Below are 24,068 nucleotides of genomic sequence, written 5' to 3'. Positions count from 1 at the left end.
ATTGAGGATTATTTGTAAAATTCAAAACATACAAATTATTGATAATTTATCTGGGATTCATATCTCTAGTTGGTATTTCAACCAATATTTTTCCCAATGTACATAAATATGTACAATATTTAGCAGCTGCTAGCTGCAATTATTTTATTATACAGTAAATATTAATAAGATTTTTAAGGAACCTGTTTTCCAGTTACTAGGAAGAAACTATGTAATTCATTAAAACTGCAATCATGTCATCACTTGTATGAATATAAGACCATTGTAGAACTGTGGAATAACAAATTAAAAAAAAATGTGGATTGCAAAAACCTAGTAAACCAGGAGATGATGACAAAAATTTAGCACTTCTTATCTCTTTGATGCTATCTGGCAGTTGCCTGGATTTTGGCAGCTGGATATTGTATCTCTGATAATTCTGCAATTAGTTTTCATCACATTCATGGGCTTTGTTTCCAGGAAAGTGTTTATAGGATTGAAGTTTTTCAAAAAAGGCAACTAACATTTAAAATTCCAGGAAGGTGTCCGGAGATCAGATTTTTCAAATCTTCCCATTGAAAACTTCTCTTCTGTTGAAAAGATTTTTCCAAACACTCTTTCTCTGTGAGGCTATAATGGTATGTGAGAAAGACCTTGAGAAATGAGGTGAAGAGAGGCTGTCTAGTCAGATAAGAGAGGGCATAGTCTACACTTTTAAAATGAGTGGAGAGAGACTCAGAAGACACCCCCTCTGACTTCTCAGACTGTAAAACAGAGTGGGAGAATTGTATTTTCAGACCTGCATGATTCTGTTAATGTTTCCTTAAAATAAAGTAGAATTAGCTCATCTGATCTTGTTTCCTCTCTGGTCTACCTGGGAAAGCTGATAGTGGAAAGATCCAGAACATGGCTTTCTTTGTCATTATTTCATGGAGGTTCCAGTTTTTACAAAGTCCTTTTCTATCATTCACCATTGCTCAGAAGAAAGAAGACATTTCTCTATACCAGGGGTCCTCAACCTTGGCCACTTTAAGACTTGTGGACTTCAACTCCCAGAATTCCTCAGCCAGCAAAGCTGACAAGTCTTAAAGTGGCCAAGGTTGAGGACCCCTGGTCTATACTGAAGTTGTTCTTTTCCATCCTCTAGAACCAAGGGAGGGAAAATTAAATAAAAAAATAGACTTTATGGTCAAATTTTTTTCAGGTGAAAGAAAAATGGGTAAAGACACTGGAAAACAACTCTTCTACCATAGTTAATAGTGCATGGAACCTTAAAGTGACATAGATCTGACACTTGGGTGGCCTCAGTTTTGCACATTTAGGGCAGGCTTTGGTGTCATTTGCATAGTGTGGAAAGAAAAACGCAGTATAGAATTAGGAGTATTCTTCATCATGAATTTAAATCTAGGTATAAATGAGGACAGCATGTGAAGCATATTTGACTGCTAGTATGGAATAGTAATTTTAGCATGAATTATTTGGGAGTATTTCCAGGCATGGAGCATTTGCTTTTCTATTTAAAAGCAGGAACGCCTAATGTATTTTATTGCAAAATATAGGAAAAACAGATAAGCTCTCTCCTACGAAAGAAACCATATTGTCTTGCTACATTCAGCTTCCTTTATCAGAAAACATGCCTTTTCTTCCTATAACTGAAATGGCTGCTGCTTCCAATATTTGATTGCAAATGAAAACTTCCATTTGACTGTAATTGTTATCATTTGAAAAGAAGATGCTTAGGGCATATTCACACTCATTTTGAGCAGTTCCTACTGCAGGCTGATGTTGACTGAATTCTATCTTTCAAAAATTCTGCCCAAGTTGGGGTGAACATCATCTGGAAATCACTGTTTTCATAGTAGAGCAGAAAAACTCACGCAGAGATTGCATTTGTAGTAGGCTGGAAGTAAATAGAGGAAGTCATCCATTCCTGTCCTCCAGAATATGGTGGCCTTTACTTCATAGAACATACAATCATAGGACTGGAAGGGACCTTGGAGGTCTTCTAGCCCAACCCTCCCCCATTCATGGAAAGAGACCTTATAACATCCCAGTCATATAGTTGTCCAGTTTATTTTTGAAAATGTCCACAATTCCAGGAGGCAAACTATTCCATTGATCAATTATTCTCACTGTAATTTCTCCTTACTTTTAGGTGGGAGCTGTCTTCTAGCAGAGCAACCTGACAGTATGAATGGAGAACTTAAAAAAAAAAAAAAAAGCCCCGTCCTGACTTAACATTCTGTTCTCCGAATGAAGAACTTTTTCCAATCTGAGTCTCCTGATTTGCACTAAACATAACTAACCAAAATTCCTTGTATATAGCTTATTTCTAGACAGATCTGTTTGTAGTAGTTCAGCTTCCCAATTGTTCTGTGGTGCAATATATATAGGGGCTGGCCATTTTGAGGTTTAATTATGCTTCATTTGATTGCACAGACATTTAGGCTGCAAAAATGGAAAATTGTGGAAAATTAGAGAACAATGCTGCCTGCAGGTTTAAATCTGTCCGCTCATGAGAGCTCTAGCATGTACTTCAATATGCTTAATTGTGTGGCAATATGTCATGAATTAACATAACGGATAAGACAAAAACTTGGAGGAGGGACAACCATCAATCACCAGTTCCATACATTAGGCATTTTAGTGTGAAGTAACTATATGTATCTGTTGCCCTGCACATAATCTTGTCCTATATTGAATTTTGACAGAAAAAAAATTCACTCCAGAATCCATAGGAACTAAGCTAGTCTAAACTAGTTTCCTGATTATATCTTCATTTCAAAAACTCAACAGTTCATTCAGCAGTTAGAAGAATAATGTGTTCAGTCATCTCATGATTTATGTGATCTGTGCAAATATGTAGGCAAGAACAGGTAAATAACTTCAGTTCTTTTCACTTTTGGGCAATCCTGCAATTTCATTCTGATCTTTTCTCTGCAATGCAAGCCAGTTTTTCAGAAAACTAGTGACCTAATTGTCCATTCGTTATTTCCTGATAAGTTGCAAAGCACAATAAAATGGATGAAAACAAATTCAGTCTGTTTCTTTTAGACTTTAGGAATCTTAAAATGGCAAGGTACACAATTCCTTCTGTGTTCTGTGAGAGAATATGAGCAATTGTTCTTTCTTCATTTTATCCATAAAAGCATATTCATAAATGCTGAATGAAGGTTGTCTTCCATTTTATTTATTTAGGTTTAGTAAAGTTGTGTGATTGCAAAAGTAATCATCAGTGATGGAATCAAACCTTTTAAGCAACTTCTGGAATGCAAATCTACAGGTGGAACATTCGTTCCAAAGTATTTTGAACTACTGTGAAAAATATCCTCACCATGGTAACGACTTGTTATTTTAAACAACTCCAATGACTGGAGTAATACAATATCAATAGTGGTGTCAAATGTTATTGAATATTAAATGAGATGTCCCCTGAAATTATATATAATCAGTAATTGGTTCTGAGGATGATTTAAAATCAGGTCACTGAACCCATTATGAACAACAAAAATGTCCCTTTTTAGGTAACAGATTTTGATGTGATGTGAGAGCCAGTTTCTACAGTTTACTAGAAATCAGTTTTATTGCAAGCTTATGAGGTAGAGTAGGGACAGTTTTGGGAATTTAGGCACACTACTACAATGAGAATAATAATTATAAGCAGAACCAGCTAGATCAGATCTACAATCTTGGAAGATGATATAAAATGTTCTCTACTGATACCTGAGCATTATTTTGCCTTTGGCCAATGACTGGTTCTGTCCACTTTAATGGGAGTCAAATTAAGGAAAGCAATTGATGGATTTCCTTGCCTTTATCTCTCCTTCAGCCAGTGGTAAATTAATTATCAATCATTTACTTTAATGTGGTCCAGGCAAAATAGGGGTTAGAGTAAGTGGGTGCTTGTAGTCAAAAGGTTGCAGGGACCTTGCTCTGTATGTGGCACCTGTGTATGTGGCACCTGTGAGTTGGCTGTTTCTGAAGAAGGGCCTAGCACTCTTCTGAAAGAGCATTAAAGCCATCTTTAAAAGTAACTGAGTTGATACATAGCTAGCAAAGAGGAAGGGCCTAAAATGGTACAGGAGGGAATAAATAATCAATCACTATTAATATCGACAAGTGTTGCAAGGGAATAGCAATGCCAGCATCAAGTCTATGTCTGTCCTGTTGCCAGAAGCAAACAGAGGCAACCTGCAGACAACTATGGAGCTTCAATGAAGTAAGCATCCCTCCTCCGCCAAAATTATAAAAACAAGTAAACATTACAGCCATATCAAACCCTTCTTGGCAGAATAGTGGAAAATCTTTAATATACCCAATACAGTTAGAAGAGGATATACCTCTCTTTCTTGGTTTAAATGAACCTTGGGGGCACAGGATTTTTCTGAAACCAAGTCTAGCGCTCTTCTTCCTAGAAAACATTTCCCCCTACCATGGAGAATTTAGATACTCACAACACTGATTAACACTCAAGTATCATAGAAAAATGCTCTCCTTCAACAATTTAAGAAAGGTGACAAGATATGTCAATTAGTACACTTCTGATCAGAAATATCACTGACAGATAAAGCCTTTCTTTAAAACTAGGCTATCATGCTTATCACAATTTTTTGTGTCCTCAAAGAATGCATTTGTCTTCTTGATGGACAACAAGATCTCCATGCAATAATGCTTCATCCCTGCCCATTATTAAGCAAAACAACAACAACAACCCTGAGGTTGAGCATGTTTTGTGTTTCTTTGTTTTGTTTTTGAATGGGAAATGGGCTTTGAGGTTACTGAAGTCTTCATAAACAATTCAGGGCGTGCGTGGAGAAAATGTCCTCAGAAGGGTGTTAGGTGGGTAAGAACAAAGAGAAACAAAATTCTGATTTAAAAAGCATAGTAGTTAGGCCCAGATTAACAGCAATATCATGGTGTGGTTTTATTTCACTTGTTGACATTTGTGCTTCAAGCTTTCGGATTGGCCTGCAATGAAGTAGAGAGATGGCAGAGTTCTTCAGGAATGTTTGCTAACAATGTGTTGCAAGATAACTTCACCCATTTACTATTTGCCTGGGAGTGAAGATTCCTTGTTTCTGCTTTCCTCAGGATGCGGTGTGACGTCACTGCTCCCAGCTTGTTTATCCCTTCTTATAGCATTACTGGCTTCCTTCCAAATTGTTTTATGTTATCTGTGCTTCCTGCGCTGAGTCAAACTACAGTAAACATGACAGCTACCCTGTTATGCTGAGAGATGCAAGTGCCACAAACCCTTGTAATTTTGTGCTTCATCCTTCCATGTGAGGGAACCCTTGGAGTTTCTGCGGTCCTTCATGTTTAGAATCTTCCAGTGATGTTCCATTCAGATAACTCCATTTGGCACTTCAAACTACTATATAACCCACATACCGATTCCCCTGTCTCTAATGTTAATCTAAATGTTAGATACAAAAAGGATCAATAAGAATGATTCATTTAATTCCTAAATTAGTGATTTGATCTTTTTCAAAGTGTTCCTTTTTTCTCGGGTGTAGAATTTGATAAGAAGAGAAAATCATGCTTGATCAATCTTCTCTTTAATTTCTGACAATCTAGATCAGAAATTTCCCCACATAGGGAGATAACAGAAAATCATTTATTTTTGGTTCCCTCTTACCAAGACAACTACGTTGTCTCAGTTTCTGGTAACCTTTCACTGGAATGCTAAAACAATGTCAGTATATGAATATTTATGAGGCCAAAATCTGGAATTCTTCATTTTAAATCAAGTTATGGGCCATCTTCCTTGAATGTTATTGCATACCTGACAGAAGAAAAGGAAGGCTGAAGGAATAGTTGGTGGGCTATTATGAAACATCCTCTTCCATTGTTATACATTAAACAAATAAATAAACAATCCTCTTCCATTCTACATATGTACTACCAAATGGGTTACGGCATTCTAGCAACACCCTTAGTTATGGAATTTAAAGATCTTCAAAACTGGAAGGTGTCTGATAAATAAATAAATAAATAAAAAACCTTGTTGAAACTGAACAGGCTGACACTGATTAGTTCTCTTTCTCTTTCCCTCCTTCCCTCCCTCCCTCCCTCCCTCCATACATACATACATATATATGGTACATACATTCAGTACATACACACATTCCTGTTTATACAATGGAGAGTTAAACTTTATTTTGAAACGTTCAAACTGGATGAAACTGCATTTAGTTCAGCAGGATCTCTTCCAGCAATTCTTTAAAAAAAAAAACAACCTGTAATAAACTCGGTAGAGATTATTACACATTAGACTGTAATACATTAACTTCTCAAGGGTCAGTTGTATCTATAGACAAGGCTAAGAAAGTTTTGTTTTCTCAAAACATTTTTCAGGAATTACTCAATGGCAATAAACAGATTCCAAGGCTACTTTAAGTTGATTTTATTGCCCCTGTTATTATTTCTACTGTTTCATTTAGCTATCCCATTTAATGCCTTTATGATAAGATCTACCCATTCATATCATTATGTTTGCCTTTGGGGAATAAAAAGAATCTCTGATTGACATGAAAACAATATAAAGCAAAACTGTTTCAAACCAGAATTAATGAGGGGTGGAACAGCTGATTTGGTAGCCTAATAACCCATTTGCTTGCTACAAAACCAGTGACTATGTAACACACACAGAATACTGTTTGCATTAATTTTCCCACCTGTTGTTTGTGATAATTTAGACCAGGGGTAGGAACCTCAGCTCTTTTATGACTCATGGACTTCAACTCCCAGAATTCCTGAGTCAGCACAGCTGACTCAGGAATTCTGGGAGTTGAAGTCCATGAGTCATAAAAGAGCTGAGGTTGCCTACCCCTGATTTAGACTAAGAGATTCTGGAAGGTCACTAGATGAACCATATAACTTAGTAGAGAACTAAACCCACTGTTCCCCACTTAATAGCCATCTCTTACACCGAACTGGTGTCAAAACAATTATTCATGATGAAGATGTGAGGCAATACTGAGAATTAATGTTGAAGATTGTTGTAGTTCTCCTGGAGAAAATAAAGAAATAGGTAAGAGCCCAAGAATTACTATTTTCTCTGGGGGGAAGAAAAGGAAGGAAGGAAGGAAGGAAGGAAGGAAGGAAGGAAGGAAGGAAGGAAGGAAGGAAGGAAGGAAGGAAGGAAGGAAGGAAAGAAGGAAGGAATTTTTGAAAGCTATCCTGTTTTAAAAAAAAGAGGTTACCCACAAAAGTTCAGTATATTACTTGTAATTGTACAGCATATTGACTGTAGACATAACACTACTGACATCACTCTCCACGGAAAATATTATGAGCACACCATACATGAACAAATAGAGAATAGAATGCAATATTTCAATATGAAACCTTGAAAGCATTTGGCTTGTGTGTTTGCAAATGAAGAACGACAACTGGTTCAGAATTTGGACACAGCTTCAGCTTCACGGTGTTTGATGAAAAACATTTAATGGCATTTCAGACTATGATATAATTGTATATATTTCAAACTTGAGATTCTAATATGTGAATTGATGTAAAAGGATTATTTTGCCATTGGAGATTAAAAGTTAGAACTTTGAATGAAATTTGTGTTTTACTTATCACATGAAACTATTTTATATGCTGCTCAATGTTCAGCTGTAAAATATAAATAACCTGGCTTATCAAAATGGTATCATCTCAGGTCAGTAAAGTATTTTGGTATCTTAAGTTTGAGGCATGTATTGCAGCATAAACTTTCATAAATTAAAAAAGTGAAATGATCTGAGATCACGATAGTCTTTCTTGCAATGACAAAAACACTATAAGACCTCTTTGTATTTTCTTGTAAATTTCGTTCCACTTTATTTCTGTACACTTTTCCACAATCCCCAGCAGGAAGATGACTAAAATGTTGCAATATCATTTACTGAGAACTTACTTTCTAGGAAACATGTATGATAAGATTAGGCATCTGAATCTGACTGGTGGGTCAGATTAACTTGCCCATGTGCTTCAGATAGCTGGAGGTCCAAAGCCTGATGGAGTAGAAATTTTATTCTCTGATGCCTTTGATTTCTTTGTGTACATTTCTTTCTGTACTTTTCTCCTCCTCTCAGTTCTTACGGTAATAAATGCTTAATTCTCAGAGTGATGGAGAGAAGAACAAATTGCATTATGTTTCATTGCCCTGAGATTTATTGTTATCTGCCACTTGGTAATGTATAGCTATATTAATAAATAAGTACCATCTTGATGAGTTTGCCCCAGGTCATTTCTATCCAGGTTTGTGTTTGTTGTGTCAGTACAGAAGAAAGAAGTAGTGTGCTTTTCTAAAATTTTTGTATTATGCTAAGCTTGAAAAAAGTTTATGTTATAACTGGATCACTCTTTAAGCCATCCAATATTATTATTAAATTAGGTTTCATTTGCTAAAGTGATTGTCCTGTTATTAACATGGCAACCCTATGCCTGTTTGTTCAAGAAAAGTTCACTAATGTTTGACTGGGTTCATTCACCAATTTGTTTGGTAAAATTAAAAGATGTGGTAGGATTTACTGAAGCCCGTGATAAGGACTCGTGGTATTTTTCTGAATAAGGAAACATATGGCTAGTCCTTGACTTACAATAACTGAGCCCAAAATTTCTGTTGCTCAGCAAGTCAGTCGTCAAGTGAGTTTTGCCCCATTTTACAACCTTTTTTTACCAGTTATTAAATGAATCACTGAAGTTTAGTGAATAATGTGGCCATTAAGTGTATCTGGTACCCCCATTGACTTTGCTTGACCATATGACCCCAGGATAATGCAACTGTCATAAATACATGTCAGTTGCCAAGTGCCCAAATTTTGATCACGTGACCCTGGGAATGTTGCAATGGATATAAGTGTGAAAACCAGTCGTAAATCACATTTTCCAGTGCTGCTGTAACTTGGAGCAGTCACTAAACAAATAGTTATAAGTCAAGGAGTAATAGAGTTTAGTGAAAGGGTTTCCTCTAAAGTTGAAAGAATGAAAATAAAATAAAGGAACATTTGCATTAACTTCTATTGGGATTTAGAAAGATTAAAGCAGCATTTGATGGAGAGTCAGATGGGTGATCTCAGTTCAGGTCAAGCAGTTGAGGCTTCCCTCACTGTGAAAGCCTCTCTTTAAAATGTACCCTACATCCTTGGCTGGAAAAAAAAAACAACAATCCAAAAACAAACTTAATTCTGGGTCTTGGGAGAATGTGTTGCGTGCACAGTGTTAAAAGTACCAAAGCAAAACACTGGGTTCATTGTGAAACCTTTGGGTGAGCAGTAGCAAGACATCCAGGAAGAGGAGTCAGGGGAACAACACTGAAAGGATTGTTGTTGTTAGATAGAAGGCTGTAAATCATTAGAATACTAATTGGACTGCTTTACATTTCTGCCAAGATATTTCAGGAACTTGTACGAAAAAGATGACCCAGCTAGAAGGGGCACAAGAAGGAAGGCCAGCCAGCTAAGAGGAATGCTTCCCTCTCAGCCACCAATAAAAGAGGATGCAGTACATAACACTGTAAAGCAGTGCCATAAACCCACACTTACCACTTAATGTGGTTCATAATAATTGAAAAGCAATCTGGGAAGGTATAATTGACCTACTTAAAATAAATTGTTCAGTAAATATACCAATTACTTAGCATGAATGGGAGTAATATGTACTCCATTTGACTACAACTACACCTTTGTTTGCTGAATCTGCTTTATTTTCAGCAACCCCCCCAGCCCCCCCCAACAAAATTGCTGTGTCTGAGACCTTGACCTCCTGCCATTTTTCTCTGATTGTTTAGCCCAGAGATTCCCTTCTTTCATTTGCCTACAGGCAATCTCTGTTAAAAGCGAGACCTTTTCCCTTGGAGCATCATGCTAAAGTTACTTTTTATTTCTCACTCTGCCAAGAGGCTGCTTTAAATGCAGCTAAATTATATAGAGAATGATTTTGCTTTAAAAGAAAGTCTGCATAAATCCCTTACTCAGAACATCACATTTTTCTTCACTGTTAACCTTGCCGTGTGACCTTTGAAATCTAGAGCATCATATTTTTTTACATAAAATCTTTGCAGTATTGTGGTCAAGTAAGGACTTGATGCGGTGACATCCAGAACTCACAGCCCAGTTTCTAATGATGGTTTGAGGAGACTTAAACATCTGTGCAGGGATTGGTAAGCTCTGGGGCAGTAGCTAATAGCTCAGGGTCAATCCCCCAGCTTTGCTGAGCACACACTGGCCCATCTGAGATGAAGGACGATTCTACAAAACAACTCCTCTATCAAGGAAAAGTGCCAAAGAATTGGTGCTTTTGAATTGTGTTTTTGGAGAAGACTCTTGGGAGTCCCTTGGAATGCAAGGAGATCAAATCAGTCACTTCCAAAGGAAATCAACCCTGACTGTTCTTTAGAAGGGCAGACACTGAAGCTGAAGCTCAAATACTTTGGTCACCAAACAAGAAGAGAAGACTTAGAACAGAAAATAGCTGGAAGGGACCATGGAGGTTTTCTAGTCCAGCCCCCTGCTCAAGCAGGATAACTTATACCAGACAAGTGACTGTCTAGTCTCTTCTTAAAAACCTCCAGTGATGAAGACCCATGATTTCTGAAGGCAAGCTGTACCACTAGTTAATTGTTCTCATTGCTAGGAAGTTTCTCTTTAATTCCAGGTTGCTTCTCTCTTTGATCAGTTTCCAAGCATTGTTTCTTGTCCTGCCTTCTGGTGCTTTGGAGAATAATTTCTCTTCTTCTTTGTGGCAGCCCCTCAAATACTGGAATACTGTTAATATATCACCCCTATTTCTTCTTTTATTTAACCAATCCCAATTCCTGCAGCCATTCTTCATATGTTTTAGTCTCCAGGCCTTTGATCATTTCTTAGTTGCTTTTCTCTGAATTTTTTCCAAAGTCTCAACATCTTTTTTGTAGTATGGTGACTAAAATTGGTTGTAGTATTCCAGGTGTGGTCTTACTAGGGTTTTATAAAGTGGTACTAATACTTTGTGTGATCTTGATTCTATGCCTCTGTTTATACAACCCAGGATTGTATTAGCTTTTCTGGCTGTTGCTGCACACTGCTGGCTCATATTCAAGTGATCATCCACTAGGATTCCAGGGTCCCTCACACAGCCAGGTCTCGCCTAATCTGTACTTATACCTTTGATTTTTTCCTGCCTAAATGTAAAACTCGTACTTTTCTCCACATTAAAATTCATTTTGTTGGATAGGGAACATTGCTCAAGTTTGTCAAGATCTTTTTGGATCCTGAGCTTATCTGGGGTGTTGGCTATTCCTGCCAGTTTAGTGTCATCTGCAAATTTGATGAATTCCCCTTCTATTCCCTCATCTAAGTCATTTATGAAGATATTGAAGAGTACCGGGCTTAAGATGGAGCCTTGTGGTACCCCACTGCTTACTTCTCTCCATGGATGTGGTACCATTGAGGACTACTCGTTGAGTATGGTTTGTCAGCCAGCTACAAATCCATCTGGTGGTGATGTTGTTTATTCCACCTCTTTCTAGCTTCCCAAGATGTAAATTGTGGTCTACTTTGTCAAGTGCCTTACTGAAATCTAAGTATACTATGTCAACGGCATTTCACTGATCTATTAATTTAGTCACTTTATCAAAGAATGAAATAAGATTTCCTTAAATAAATAAGAGTTGGACATGAATTAGTGACTGAACAACAACAAACCTCTTTTATTAGATTACTATATTCTAAATATTAGATTACTATATTCTTCTTTTCTACCCCAAAATGATGCTTCATTTGTTAGGTTGTCCAAAGATAGTCTTTTATTAGAGAATTAAGACCAGGATACACAAGTGACCCAGTCTCAGTATTGTGGGGTTCCTTACAGGGATCTCTGTGGAAATTAAAAAAGAAAACAATTATACAAAGACTCTTTCAAGACACCAAACTGCTGTTTGAGGCAGTTGTTTCACTCTACCTAATGAAGAGGCTGGCTCTTTGTGGACCTTATGGAGATAAGGCTATTTCTGAACCTGTTTCCCTCTCTTTGTAATGAGCCCTCTTGGGCAGCCCAACTGTGTCTTAAATGAAAAAGGGCTTTGGGGTGCTGCCATGCCACAACTCTGCTTGTACTCAGACCTAGAGGATATCCCTGAGACAGATGTCCTTGGAAGAATATTTCCAGCTGGAAAAAGGGATGATAAGATTAGAATGCTGTATATATTACCCAAATGAAGACAATTCTTCCTGTTTTTCATTGACACCTTTATTCTTGTCCAATCTCATCAAAATCAAACATTTTAGAAGGGGCAATTTCCCTTCTCCAAGTCTATTTCTTCTGCTTCAGCTCAGCCCTGAGCCAGTCCCAATCTCTCTCTTATAGTGTAAAAATAAATTTTGAACTCAAGGACGCTTTTAATTAGAAGCAGGGGAACTGCCGAGACTCTCCATTGAGAATCACATGAAGAATGGGAGCCTCACAAAAAATACACACAGATTATTTTAATTGTCTGCCTCCAAAAAGGCTGGCATGCTGTGTATTTTTAGCACACTGCATTTTTATATCCTTTTCAAATACTTGCAAGTCACATTCTCTTCTCCAACTGATGCTTGAAGTGTTGCCCAAATACACAATTACAAAGTCAATTAAAACTCAGTCCCTCTTTTATTATTTTTTTTTAAAAAAGTATACATAGGTTTTAAAAGTAATTCTAAAATACTAGCAAAAATTAAAACAGACCCAACTGACCAGAACATGAGAACCAAATTTAGGGGGAGGGAGGGGACAGGAAAATAATCCATTTAAAAAAAATGTTGGAAGGATTGAGGAAAGCCACAACAGCGATTTAGAACGTAGCTGATTTTCAGCAAGCAACTTTCTTCCTGATTCCCCTCACTCTCTTTCTATTATGCTCCCCCCCTTTTTTTTGGAAATATCCAATACTTAATGCGGAAGCACAGAGCTGAATGTCTGCCAGAGGTATTGTGAAGCGCTAGTTTGTCCTAAATGCTCAATGAGCTGTGGGAGCCAAGGTTGCTTAGCACCCCATACAATCAAGATCTCAAGGAAGAAAGGCTAGCTGTCCTGTAGCTTTTGGAGATAGGGTGCATACGTAAATAAGGAAATGAAGAAGGACACAAGTTGGTTCCACTTCAGTGAACCTCAGTGGTCGTAGTAGCAAGCAGCTTGTGCTGATGGTGCATCTCCCTCCTTGGCCAACAACCTAACTGGTGAGTGAACTAGGGACCTATATGATAATAGATGTGTTGAAAAAAACTGGGCTTCGTAGAGGTGGGATAAACAAATGTTATATTCTTTTCTCAATTTTGCACAGAGAAAGCAGGTAAATTGCCCCTATGGGAGGATGGTCCAATACCACTGCATAACAAACTAATGAGGATGATAAAAAAAAAGGAGAGTAGGACCTTCTACTATAAAACAACTAAAGCCATCCCCTTTAGATTCAAAATTATGGCAAGATCCTACTGTAGTTTCACTGACAAAACTGCAAATAACAGAGAAGAATCCATGGAGTAGAAATGTTGTGTCATGTCCAAAGAGTGAAGTTTTCCATTAGTACCTGATAAAGAGCAGTTCTTTAGTGTACTAAACAACCTTGAGCTTTCTTTGGGGCATGTTGCTCTTCAGTAGTTCAAGAGGTGACACTTGCCCAGAAATCAAATCAAACTGATCTTTATTGGACTCATTTACCAGAATAAATCTGCCCTGAAAAAAACAGTTCCAAACAGAATCTTGGTTGTTTACCCTTGTTGCTATTTTTTGACCTAAGGGTTTCTGGAAGAGGTAAAGGCATTGGTAATAAATAGAGTAATTTGTATAATCAGAATCTCATTAGTGATTTTCTCCGAGTTTACTTTAATGAAATTGTATCCCAAGAAACATAGAGCATGGAATACTTGGAACTGAAAAACTAAGGGGGAAAAGCAAACAATCAGTCAGCAAGGAGGAAAAAAAAGGAACATTAATTTAAAAGTTGCTGTGGAAGAACAGGGAACTGTAATAGAAAAAGTGATGAGTTTATTATTGAGAAAGTATAAATGTGCAGTAGCAGTAAGGAGGTCAAATCTTGGACCTACAGAGAGTAAAATTTAGAGAAACTGCTCTTCTCCTGTTTTGTAAAACACCATCATTATGGATACATTCCCATATTTTTCTCCCTCTTTCAACCTTACACTATGGATTTCTTATCATTCTGCAAGCCAGCTTATTAATTGCTGATTTCCATTGGTTCCATCAACCATTCTACTCTTGGTCCTCCAAAACTATCAACAGGAATCTTGATCTTTCTTGTTTAGTTGTCTCTTCCTCCTCCCCCACATCTCTTCATCCGCCTGCCGGAGATTCTCCTGTGATCTGACCCATGATGAAATAATTCTCTAGCTCTAGTCTAGATCTTTACTGGAAGACTTTCTTCTGTGTCCTACCTTAGTATCTCCTTTAGGTGAATCTTTTAGCTGTCAGACTCAGAGATAGTCTTTGGTTAATTTTGACAGTTTCAATAAATACCAAGTAGCTTATATTACTAGATCCTCATGAGTACTTTTCTCTGAGGCTCTTTAATGCTACCCTTACTATTTCAGGAAACAGATATTGATTCAGTGCCCAGCAATAGTATTTTCAATTAATCTCTGGGCAAACATTCTTATTCTTTCCTTCCTTCTGCTATGGTTTTCCCGCAGATTCAGATGCCTACAGATAAACAAGCATTTTGCCCCAAGACCATAACCGCAAACAACTTGAATTCTAGACAACTAGAAAAAAGAAATGTTTATATGGGAGCCCTGAGAGGAAGTAATTGAAGCTGGAATTTCCAAAACACACAACTGGTGACTATTGACATTTTAGTAATAAGATGTGGAAAATAGGATTCATATTAATTCCAGCTTTAGATTCCACTAGCTTATGCATCTCCGAGAAATTCTGTGAACGTTAACCTGAACCAAATACCTAAATTACATGCTCATGCAAAAGAGGGAAAAAAGGAAAACAAAACTTAAATGGTTACATAAATTTTAATGAAGAGTTTTCTAGGATCAAGAAAAACCTGGGTGTATATGTGACACTAATACTTTCCAGAGATCTTTCTGGATCCTTAGGGTAGCTATCAAACCAGAAACTATATATTAAGTGCATAAGTTAGAGAAAAGTTATGTTTGAATATATGAGACACTGACGCAGGCAAAGTCTTTCTGTTTACCTGTTTAGATAAGTAAATATTGATTTATCATTGAAGTTTGCTGCCACTACAAATTTTTCTATTTATGATATACAAACTTCTTAGATGATCATTAGGCATCCCACACTGGGGTTAAAAAAACATATGGTCAGACTAAAATTTTATATTCATTCTAGCCATATCAGACTGCACTACGTTTCTCTCAAAGGATTACCCAACAAGGCTCAGAATTGGGTAACAGGAAGTATACAGGAAAGTTTCAGGAGAAAGTATCTTGCTTAGGTTCCAGCCTAAAAGGCTTTTTGGAAATAAGAATAGCACACCTTTTATTAGTATTATTTTATAATAATGATTTGTGTTCCAGTTTTCAAGAGTAACAGTCCACCCAAAGCAGCTTTTGAGTTGCAAGCAAATTCACCCTTTCTGACTGCCTATTGACAGCATGGGCCTATCATCACTTCCTGAGTGCAAGAACAGAAGACGTAAGTCTTCTTTCTATTTGCAGTTGTCCCTTGCCTTCCCACATGGTGTTGGGTGGTAAAGGCTTTGTCAGACATGCTATCTTGATAGGACTTTGGAACCAAAGCCTGACAATGTCATTCAGAAGAATGTACAGGCAGGCCTTCCATATGTAACAGGCCTAGATGGCTACATTTCAAGTAAGTAATGACAAGTAAGTCCATAGTCAGAGGGAAGAGGTCAAAATTTAATGAGTGAACTTTGGTATTGTGGGAAAGTTTTCCTGCATTCTGCTAAAAAATAATTTTTTTTAAAAAAAATGTACAGCTTATCTCTTCTAGTTTGTAAGAGGAAGTGCTTTTCACCTGTATCCAAATCTAAGAAAACAAGCTTCAATTCATTCAAATTCAAAACCATAATTTTCACAAAATGTGTAGTTCAGCTATCAATATTGTGATCAATGCATAGCCAGATAATTGGACAGCAAATAACATTAATTTCTAAATATGGAAACTTATTCCTTAATTTCTTTGTTTTTGTAAAGGACCCAGGAAGAAAAAATAGGGTGGTGAAGGAAAAATATTTAAACATTACATTTAACAACAATGATTTCTGAGTTTCTTGAAGAAAAGAATAATCTTAATGATGTCATACTGTTTAGACTAAAGGCATCCCATAGTTCTAATAATGCAAGTGGTTTTTCAAATTGAACCTGACTTCCAGTCCTAACCAGGCTGTAGGTTCACTTACTTCATAGGGCTCTACTACTGAAAATATATTTTGTAGTCAGCTTTGTAGGCCTTCACTATCCTTTTCCTTCTCCCCCCCCCTCGCCCCATATATTATTAACTATCTATGAAAGAATATAAAAATAAGTGGTACAAATGGAAGAATAAGCTACAGGTAGTGAAATACTGGTGGATAAAAAAACAATCTGAAATATCATAATATATTCCAATGCATCATTAGAAGCTTCTGATATTATAAGGTATTTTACATCAGTTTTTCTTATCCTGGTTGAACTTTAAGCAAAAAAATTCTTGGTTAACCCAGTTCAAATTGCTAGAAATATTGTAAGTAGTTAAAAAAAATACAGTAAATTAATACCATGAATGGTACTTCAAACTAAGATAGGAACTCTAAAATTCAGTTTTGGATGCGACACAATTCTATAAATACACTAATAGTGCGAGAATGATTTCCATTTAGAATGAAATCCTATTTATTTTTTGCATGCAAAGTTATTCTGTGGGAGGTATAATTTAATGAGTCATTCTTCTGAAGAGGGAATCAGAGATCTGCCTGTAACTGCCTGTGATCAATTAATTACAGTAGTGGCCAAAATTGTGGAAACCTTTGGGGAGAAGTGTACAGTAGAAATGCTACCTTTGGTTAAGTTTCCACCAATTTTTCTTCTAATTTCTTTATAACTGTAGCCTTGTTCACTTAATAATACTATTTTACATCGCTTTCTGGGCAACCAGTCAACTCACTAAATGAAAGAACAAAAAAAAAACCAACCAACTTGATAGCGATCACATCACACACTGACAAATGTCCTCCTCTCAGCTTCAATATATGACATCAATAACTGAATCCTACTGTGATCTGATTGGCTCATTGCCAAAACAAGATGACATCTGATTGGCTCTCTAAACCAGTGGTTCTCAACCTTTCTAATGCCGTGACCCCATAATACAGTTCCCCATGTTGTGGTGACCCCCAACCACTTATACATCACCGGGTGCCAGGAGCATGGCTAAAGAAAAGGGGCGGAAAATGGCGGACAGCCTTGTTTGGCAACCCCCGTGAAATGGTCATTCGACCCCAAATGGGGTCCCGACCCACAGGTTGAGAACCACTGCTCTAAACACTCACGCTCATTGGCTACAATCAGATGAAGGAAAGCTACCTGATATCAACCTAAGCAAGTTGTGCTTCCTTTTTCTGGTTATTTGGCTGTAACTTTTCATAGAATACAGTACAGATAATTGAACAAACTATGTTGCGTTACATTCTTGATTAAATTATCTTTCTATTAATATATAATTTTATGGTACTACTCCAAAAAGAAGTGGTGTTATTAGCCATCAAACCTCAAAAACACACATTTCCCAAAAGGTTTCCATAATTTTGGCCACTACTGTATAAGCACCACCACAATCGGACCAGCTAGCCATCTTCCAGGTTACCCGCTGTGTTTCAAAGATATTACTTTAATGGGAAGTAGGAGTCAGTACTTGAATCTAATCTCTGGATAAATATCTTTACCTACTAGTTAAAACTACACCAACCCTACTGGATTGACCTATCTAATATTGGCAGAAAACTACAAAAATTCTTGTGAAATAGCAGTATAAAGAAACTGAACATCTATGGTTTCTTCACTAATGCCCTCTTAACCTTAAGAGTCAGATCAAACTAGATCAATACTAAGGCAAAGGATCTTAGATATAGAAAACCAAACAGAAAATGCTGCCTTCTCTCATTATATAATTGCAAATAGCCAAATTTAATGCTGAAATCATTTTCATGTTTTTTTATCATATCACAGTTCCCCAATTCAGGGAAATTCAGAATCTATAGCAGTGATAGCAAACCTTTCAGAGACCAAGTGCTCAAACAGCAACCCAAAACCCACTTATGTATTGTCGGGTGCTGGGTGGGCATGGCTCATTGGGTGGGTGTGGCCCATTGGGTGGGCGTGGCTTCGGTGGTAATGGCAGACTGGATGGGGCTAAAAAATTCAATCAATCAATTCCAACTTTGTGAGATCTTTTTTTTCCTGTGAGAAGTTGAAATTGATTGATTGATTGAACCTTTTTTTTTTTTTGCACACGGCGGCGGAGGCCTAAAGCGAAAACCCAGCTGAAGGCCTAGGACTGGGGCGATGGTGCGCATGCCCACAGAGAGGGCTCTGCGTGCCACCTGTGCCATAAGTTCGCCACCACAGATCTATAGCTTGGTTTAATGCTGTCCCCACAACTGTCCTAAGAGGGAAATGCAAAAAAAAAACAAAAAACAAACAAAAAAAAAACAACAAAAAACCCCATATGAAACCCTATATTGCCCCTGTGATATGAGTGCCATAGAAACCATGTTCTTCATTATTGTCAGTTCTATAGAGATTTTCACTACTAGCTGATTATTCCTTTTTTATTTAAATTTCCAGGGCACTCTGATGATTTTTATTTGCACTACCTGTCGAATATTTAAGGTGAGTTTTTTTTCTAAAATAACAAAAATTTGCTACGTTATTTGTAAGCTTTGCTCACAAATGACTACCAATAGTTCTTCTTGTTAGGGGATAGTTTTATGCTGTTCACTTTATTGAATGAAGTTTTATTAGTCAGTGTCTGAACAAATAGCAATAGCACTTAGACTTATATACCGCTTCATAACACTTTACAGCCCTCTTTAAGCAGTTTACAGAGTCATCATATGGCCCCCAACAATCTGGGTCCTCATTTTACCAACCTCAGAAGGATGGAAGGCTGAGTTAACCTCAAGCTGGTCAGGATTGAAGTCCTTTCTAATAAAAGGTGTATAAAATCTTTGCAGCCATTAACATATAATAAATCTCCACTTTTATTATTAAATCCAATCAGATAATACTGAATTAGATAAGGTATGAACACTGTCAGTCCAATCAGGTGAAAGCAATGACCCTAAGTGGCCTTGAATCTGTTCTCTGAAGAAACTTTTCAAAACACGCCTTCTTATCAAATCTCTATGGCCAAATACCACCTGCTGTTCTGGCTGTTCCTGCTATAGGATCTGGTTTCGGCTGGGTGGATTAAATGTCATTTGCAAGATGTTCCACTATGGGTGACAACACCTTTGCATGATATTCAAGACTGTAGAACAGCCTTTCGTGCAGAGCTGTTTATGTCTGTCTCTCAATTTTTTAATAATTTCATATTGACACAGGAAGGCATTGCTTTTCATTGAGGCTGTGATCCAGGTGTCATTTTGCTCCTACCAAATATGAATACCAACTATCAGTGTTTCTAAAATGTCACTAGTGTACATTGATCTCTTTTTCAAGCAGGGAAAATTAGACGAAGGCTTTGCGATGAAAGGAGGAAAAAGAGGTTTTCTAATAAAACTTTTTTCTGAGATCTCCTGCCTACTATTGTGACTGTTATTTTATATAATCAAAATATATTCTCATTTCCTCCTCTCTATCCATGTGTGTATCTTATACTGGAATTCCCCACTAAGGTGCTCACATGGATAGAAAGGAAAAAGTATAAGGTAGGCATTTGTGAGCACATGATGAGAGAAAGGGAAAATCACCTGCATTTTCTAAATATTTGTCAGTGCGACAGTAACACATTTGTATCTGCCCTCGTATCTTTAATCTAATACTATGTTGGTATTTGATTAGAGAGTACTTGGATATATACATATTAAAATGGCATAAGATAAAGAAAGGCTGTTTACGTTTTCCTAAAATTTGTCAAATATTGTAAACTGAGGGGATTCAGATGCCGGCCCAGATTTCCCAGGAAAAAGGACTTAGGATCAAAGCAGAAAACTCAATGAAAATAGCTACTCATGTTCTAATTGCAGTGAAAAGGGCACTGTTCTAATTATTAGGAAAGAGCCTGTATAGTGTTATCATGAGATTCCATGATATAACCACAGAAAGTATATTATAGGCACTGGAAACAAAGTAATATGAAGCTGAGAAAGATAATATGCTGAAAAAGTTGGATCTCTTTCTCCAAATGAAAATTATGCCAAACTAGGAATGTTTTCATTCATAAAAAAGGATAACTATAGGGTAAAAGAGAAGCTTTTATATGTTGGCATAGTGTATCCTTAAAAAGCATTTAATTTTTCCCCACAATATTAGAGGTTTGGATTTTCCAGGAATACACAAAATCAAATTTGTATGTAGTCTACAAAGACATTTGGAGCAAGGTTTATTATAAAAAAGAAAAAAGGGGAAACAAAGTAGGGGGGGGGGAGAAAAAGAGAAGGGTGTTGAAATATTTGGAGCCACCATGTTTTTAAGTGGTGACAATGCTGTAACCGGAAGATTGTTTCCATTCATAGCTGGAATGAAAGTCAGATGGTTCAAATGGTTATTATTTGATTGGTTTATTCATGGTTTCTCTGGATGCAGCTTTCAAACTGTATGAGCATCAGTGTCCATAAGGAAAAATTTCCAAAACTGAATGTAATGCTATATTCTAAGACAATTAACCGCAGAAGGAAACAGTGGACTTCCAGGAAGGAAAATTAAGATTAAGCATGAAGAGAAACTTTGTTGATAAAAAGCTTGGCCAGAGCAACCTTAACAGGGGAAGTTGTGAAGATGGAACACATCTGCAAAAGAATCTTTAGATAAGGGTGGAGACTGCATTCCTTTAAGGGTAATATTTCAAGGACATTTGCTAGTGACGAACCTGGCAAAATTCTTTTTCCCTTCTTTAAGATGATGATCATCATACCCTCTTTTCCATTTTCTTTCTTCAGATAGCTTTTATGAAAGATGGTTAAGAATTATCTAAAGTTAAGATAATTAATTTGCAATTCATTTTCCTAACTCTATTATCTATGGCTGACTAGGACCCACTTCTGCCATTATCTTCATAGATTAGTTATCTATTAGGTGATACAACTGTGTGAAGAATCTCCTATGTATGGGTAAATATACAATGTACATAGTATGTACATAATGAGTGGATTTATGGAGCAAATATCATGAGCTCTTTTTTAAACTATATATTCACTGAACTGGGAATTAACTGAAAAACTTCATAGCATATTTGCTCTTTTAAGGAGTTTACAGCAAGAATCAAATTAAAGATAATTTACTAAACAATGCAGGAAGGAAAAAAAATCACAAGGAAAACCCTTCAATTCTTAAACCCCCACTTTCCTGAATAAATGCTACCAAATGTTCACCCATCGAAAGAAAAATTAAAAATTGACATCCACTATTTTAAGGCTGTCTCTGCACTAATCAAATGATGTTTTCTAACAACTACTAAGGACATAAATGGGATGAGTAGGATCAAAAGTTTCAAAATTCTTAATTTATTAAAAGAAGAGAGGGTAGGATAGCATATACTCTTAAAAGAATTAAAATACTCTTACTGGTATCTAAGCAAACCACCTGAAAAAAAATCCCCATTAATGAAGGATCACATGCAAAAATTCTACACTAGCTTCAAAGTACTCCTGGGGGTATAGGGAATAGAGATGATAATGGAGTACTCAGAGTATAAAACTTCAGTACATATATAGATGTTTTTAAAACTCTTTGAATTGGTGCATTTAGTCTCACAATTATATTAATCAAAAATTGCATGCAAGTATTTATTAGGGTTTTGGCAGTGAAAATTCTATTTTCCTGTAAAAATAGAGTCACACTCTTCATACTCTGAAAATTATTGGGAAAAAGTGCTTCAGGACTTGTGCAAGCACAGCATTTCTGTTATTCATTAAAGCAACCTGTCTTTTTATGATCTTACATGTGAAAAATAGTTGTGTCTGCTTTAAGAGTCATATTAACTTCAGTGAGTCAACTCCTTAAAGCAAGCAATGGCTTTTTAAAGGTTTTTCAGAGCCTGTATGAGGCTCTTCAAAGAGTATGAGACTCATCTTGAAGCTGACTGGACATAAGGTAGCAATGACTACTTTCAGTGTACACTACATCTTACTTGCAATCTATCCTGCATTCAACAAAACAAAACAGAGAGACAAGGATTTATAATCTTCTTCAGAAGGCACTTTGAGGATAAAAATCACTTGTCTTTATGCCAACTGCCATATGTTTTGAGAAAGATCGCTCTGATGTGTCTCATTTGGTGCAATTACCTAAGAACACTTTTCATTTGTGAGGTCTGAGAATGTAAGAAGGATGATTGGGACTGCCTAGCTTATTGTATGTTGTCTTGATCCCAGCCGGTCTTATGTTAGCTGGGTAGATTCAAAAAAAAAATGACTATATAATTACTGATATTCATTCACTGATATTCCCAGCCTTAAATAAAACTATGGAATGTCTACAACTGAAGAAACATTCCTAGATTTAGACAGTCAATTCTTACACTTGATCTTAGTCAAAAGGTCAAGAAGCCACACAGATATTGTTCAAATAGAAATATCCCTAGTCAAACCTGATTCAGCTGCACATGTTCTTGAAGGAGACTTATTATCTCAGTCGAGATTGTAGCCTCATTTAGGTGCACTGCCAGTCATATTCATCCTGACAGATAACCATTTGTTGGACAGAGACAAATTGATCCTTTTTTAATCTCTTGGTAACTTTTGGTACTATTGATCATAATATATTCCTGGCCCACTTTTGTGAGTTTGAATTGGGGACATTGGGTTACACTGATTCTGCTTCCATTGATAGGCAGCCTCAGAGATTAGCACCAAATGATTGTGTTCTGGTCCTTGGTGCTATGTTGTATGGAGAGGTTAATATTGTTTCATATATTGTATAAAAACAGGACATCATATGTGTTATGTTGACAGCAGAGTTGGACCAGAAGACAGATTAAGTGCCATTACATAGGGAAATAGGAAATATTTATTAGATTTATTTCCTGTTTCCATCCAAAATACTACTTAGTAGGTAACTGTTCCTTGATCTAACTTTTGACTGACCAGAACTATCTATGTGTACTTGGCTTGAAGTTCAATTTATCAGCAATCTTGTGAATCCTAGGTCTCAATTCATCTGACCCTTGAGTTTTAAACTCATTTAGAGCAAATAGGTATTTCATAAACATGTTCCATACTGGTTAATATCAAGCTTCTTGTGCTTTCCTCAACCCTTTGAAGAAGAAAGTTGTCAGTAAGGCAAGTTAGGAATTTCCTATTTAGCAGAGTTTATCTCTCACAGATGGTAAAGTAATTAAAGTCGCCCATCAGTGATACATCATGTTCTTTGAAAGATCTTCAGTTTACTTTTGGAAAATATTGTTCACATTTATTCCATGGTTGAGCAAACAATAGTTTGCATTCCCTCCTTTACTAGTTTTTATTATTGTGAACCACCCAGTGCTTGTATGGGCAGCCATACAAAACTTAAACTGACTTGGATACTCTCTACAGCATCATTAAGTTTGTTCCTTTGGATTTTTGAGCTGGCGTGGAGAGTTTTAGTGAGGAGTATATCATCTTTTCCCCTCCTGTTACTTCTGCTCCTTTTGAACAAAATGAATTCTTCAATTAATATTCTCTATTCAAAGGAGCTACTCCAACAAGTTTCTCACATCTTATGAAAGAATATTTCCCTTTCTCTATTAACAGTCCAAACTCAACTTGTATTTGTCTCATAATCTGAGCATTATAGCATGGACAACAAAGGCCACAAACTTTATAAGGCACATTTTTTACTTTTTCACTGAGTAGTTAATAGACCCCATTACTGTAATACCTTTCTTCTTAGATAGAATAGAAAACCAGAGCATTTGCTATGATCAACCTGCACTTCCTTGTACTAATAATAGCT

General features: G+C 36.7%; 1 protein-coding gene across 5 annotated transcripts in view; it reads left to right on the top strand.

Annotated features, from left to right (window-relative positions):
* Nucleotides 1-24,068, top strand: part of KCNJ16 (potassium inwardly rectifying channel subfamily J member 16) — a 42,881-nt gene that overhangs the window by 12,801 nt on the left and 6,012 nt on the right. For 2 of the 5 annotated variants that reach the window (XM_039325501.1, XM_039325502.1), the window contains exon 2: nucleotides 18,759-18,803. The exons of 1 other annotated variant lie outside the window; for it this stretch is intronic. The gene's annotated coding sequence lies outside the window, so the exon portion shown is untranslated. Of the gene's footprint in view, nucleotides 1-12,977; nucleotides 13,161-18,758; nucleotides 18,804-24,068 lie in introns of those variants that run through there. 2 more of the 5 variants (XM_039325500.1, XM_039325503.1) reach the window with 2 other exon arrangements.

Source organism: Crotalus tigris, unplaced genomic scaffold, assembly GCF_016545835.1.
Source record: "Crotalus tigris isolate CLP2741 ecotype Arizona unplaced genomic scaffold, ASM1654583v1 scf7180000024337.5909745, whole genome shotgun sequence".
Lineage (NCBI taxonomy): Eukaryota > Metazoa > Chordata > Lepidosauria > Squamata > Viperidae > Crotalus > Crotalus tigris.
The sequence above is the reverse complement of the archived record's forward strand: the minus strand, read 5'-3'. Positions and strand labels throughout refer to the sequence as shown.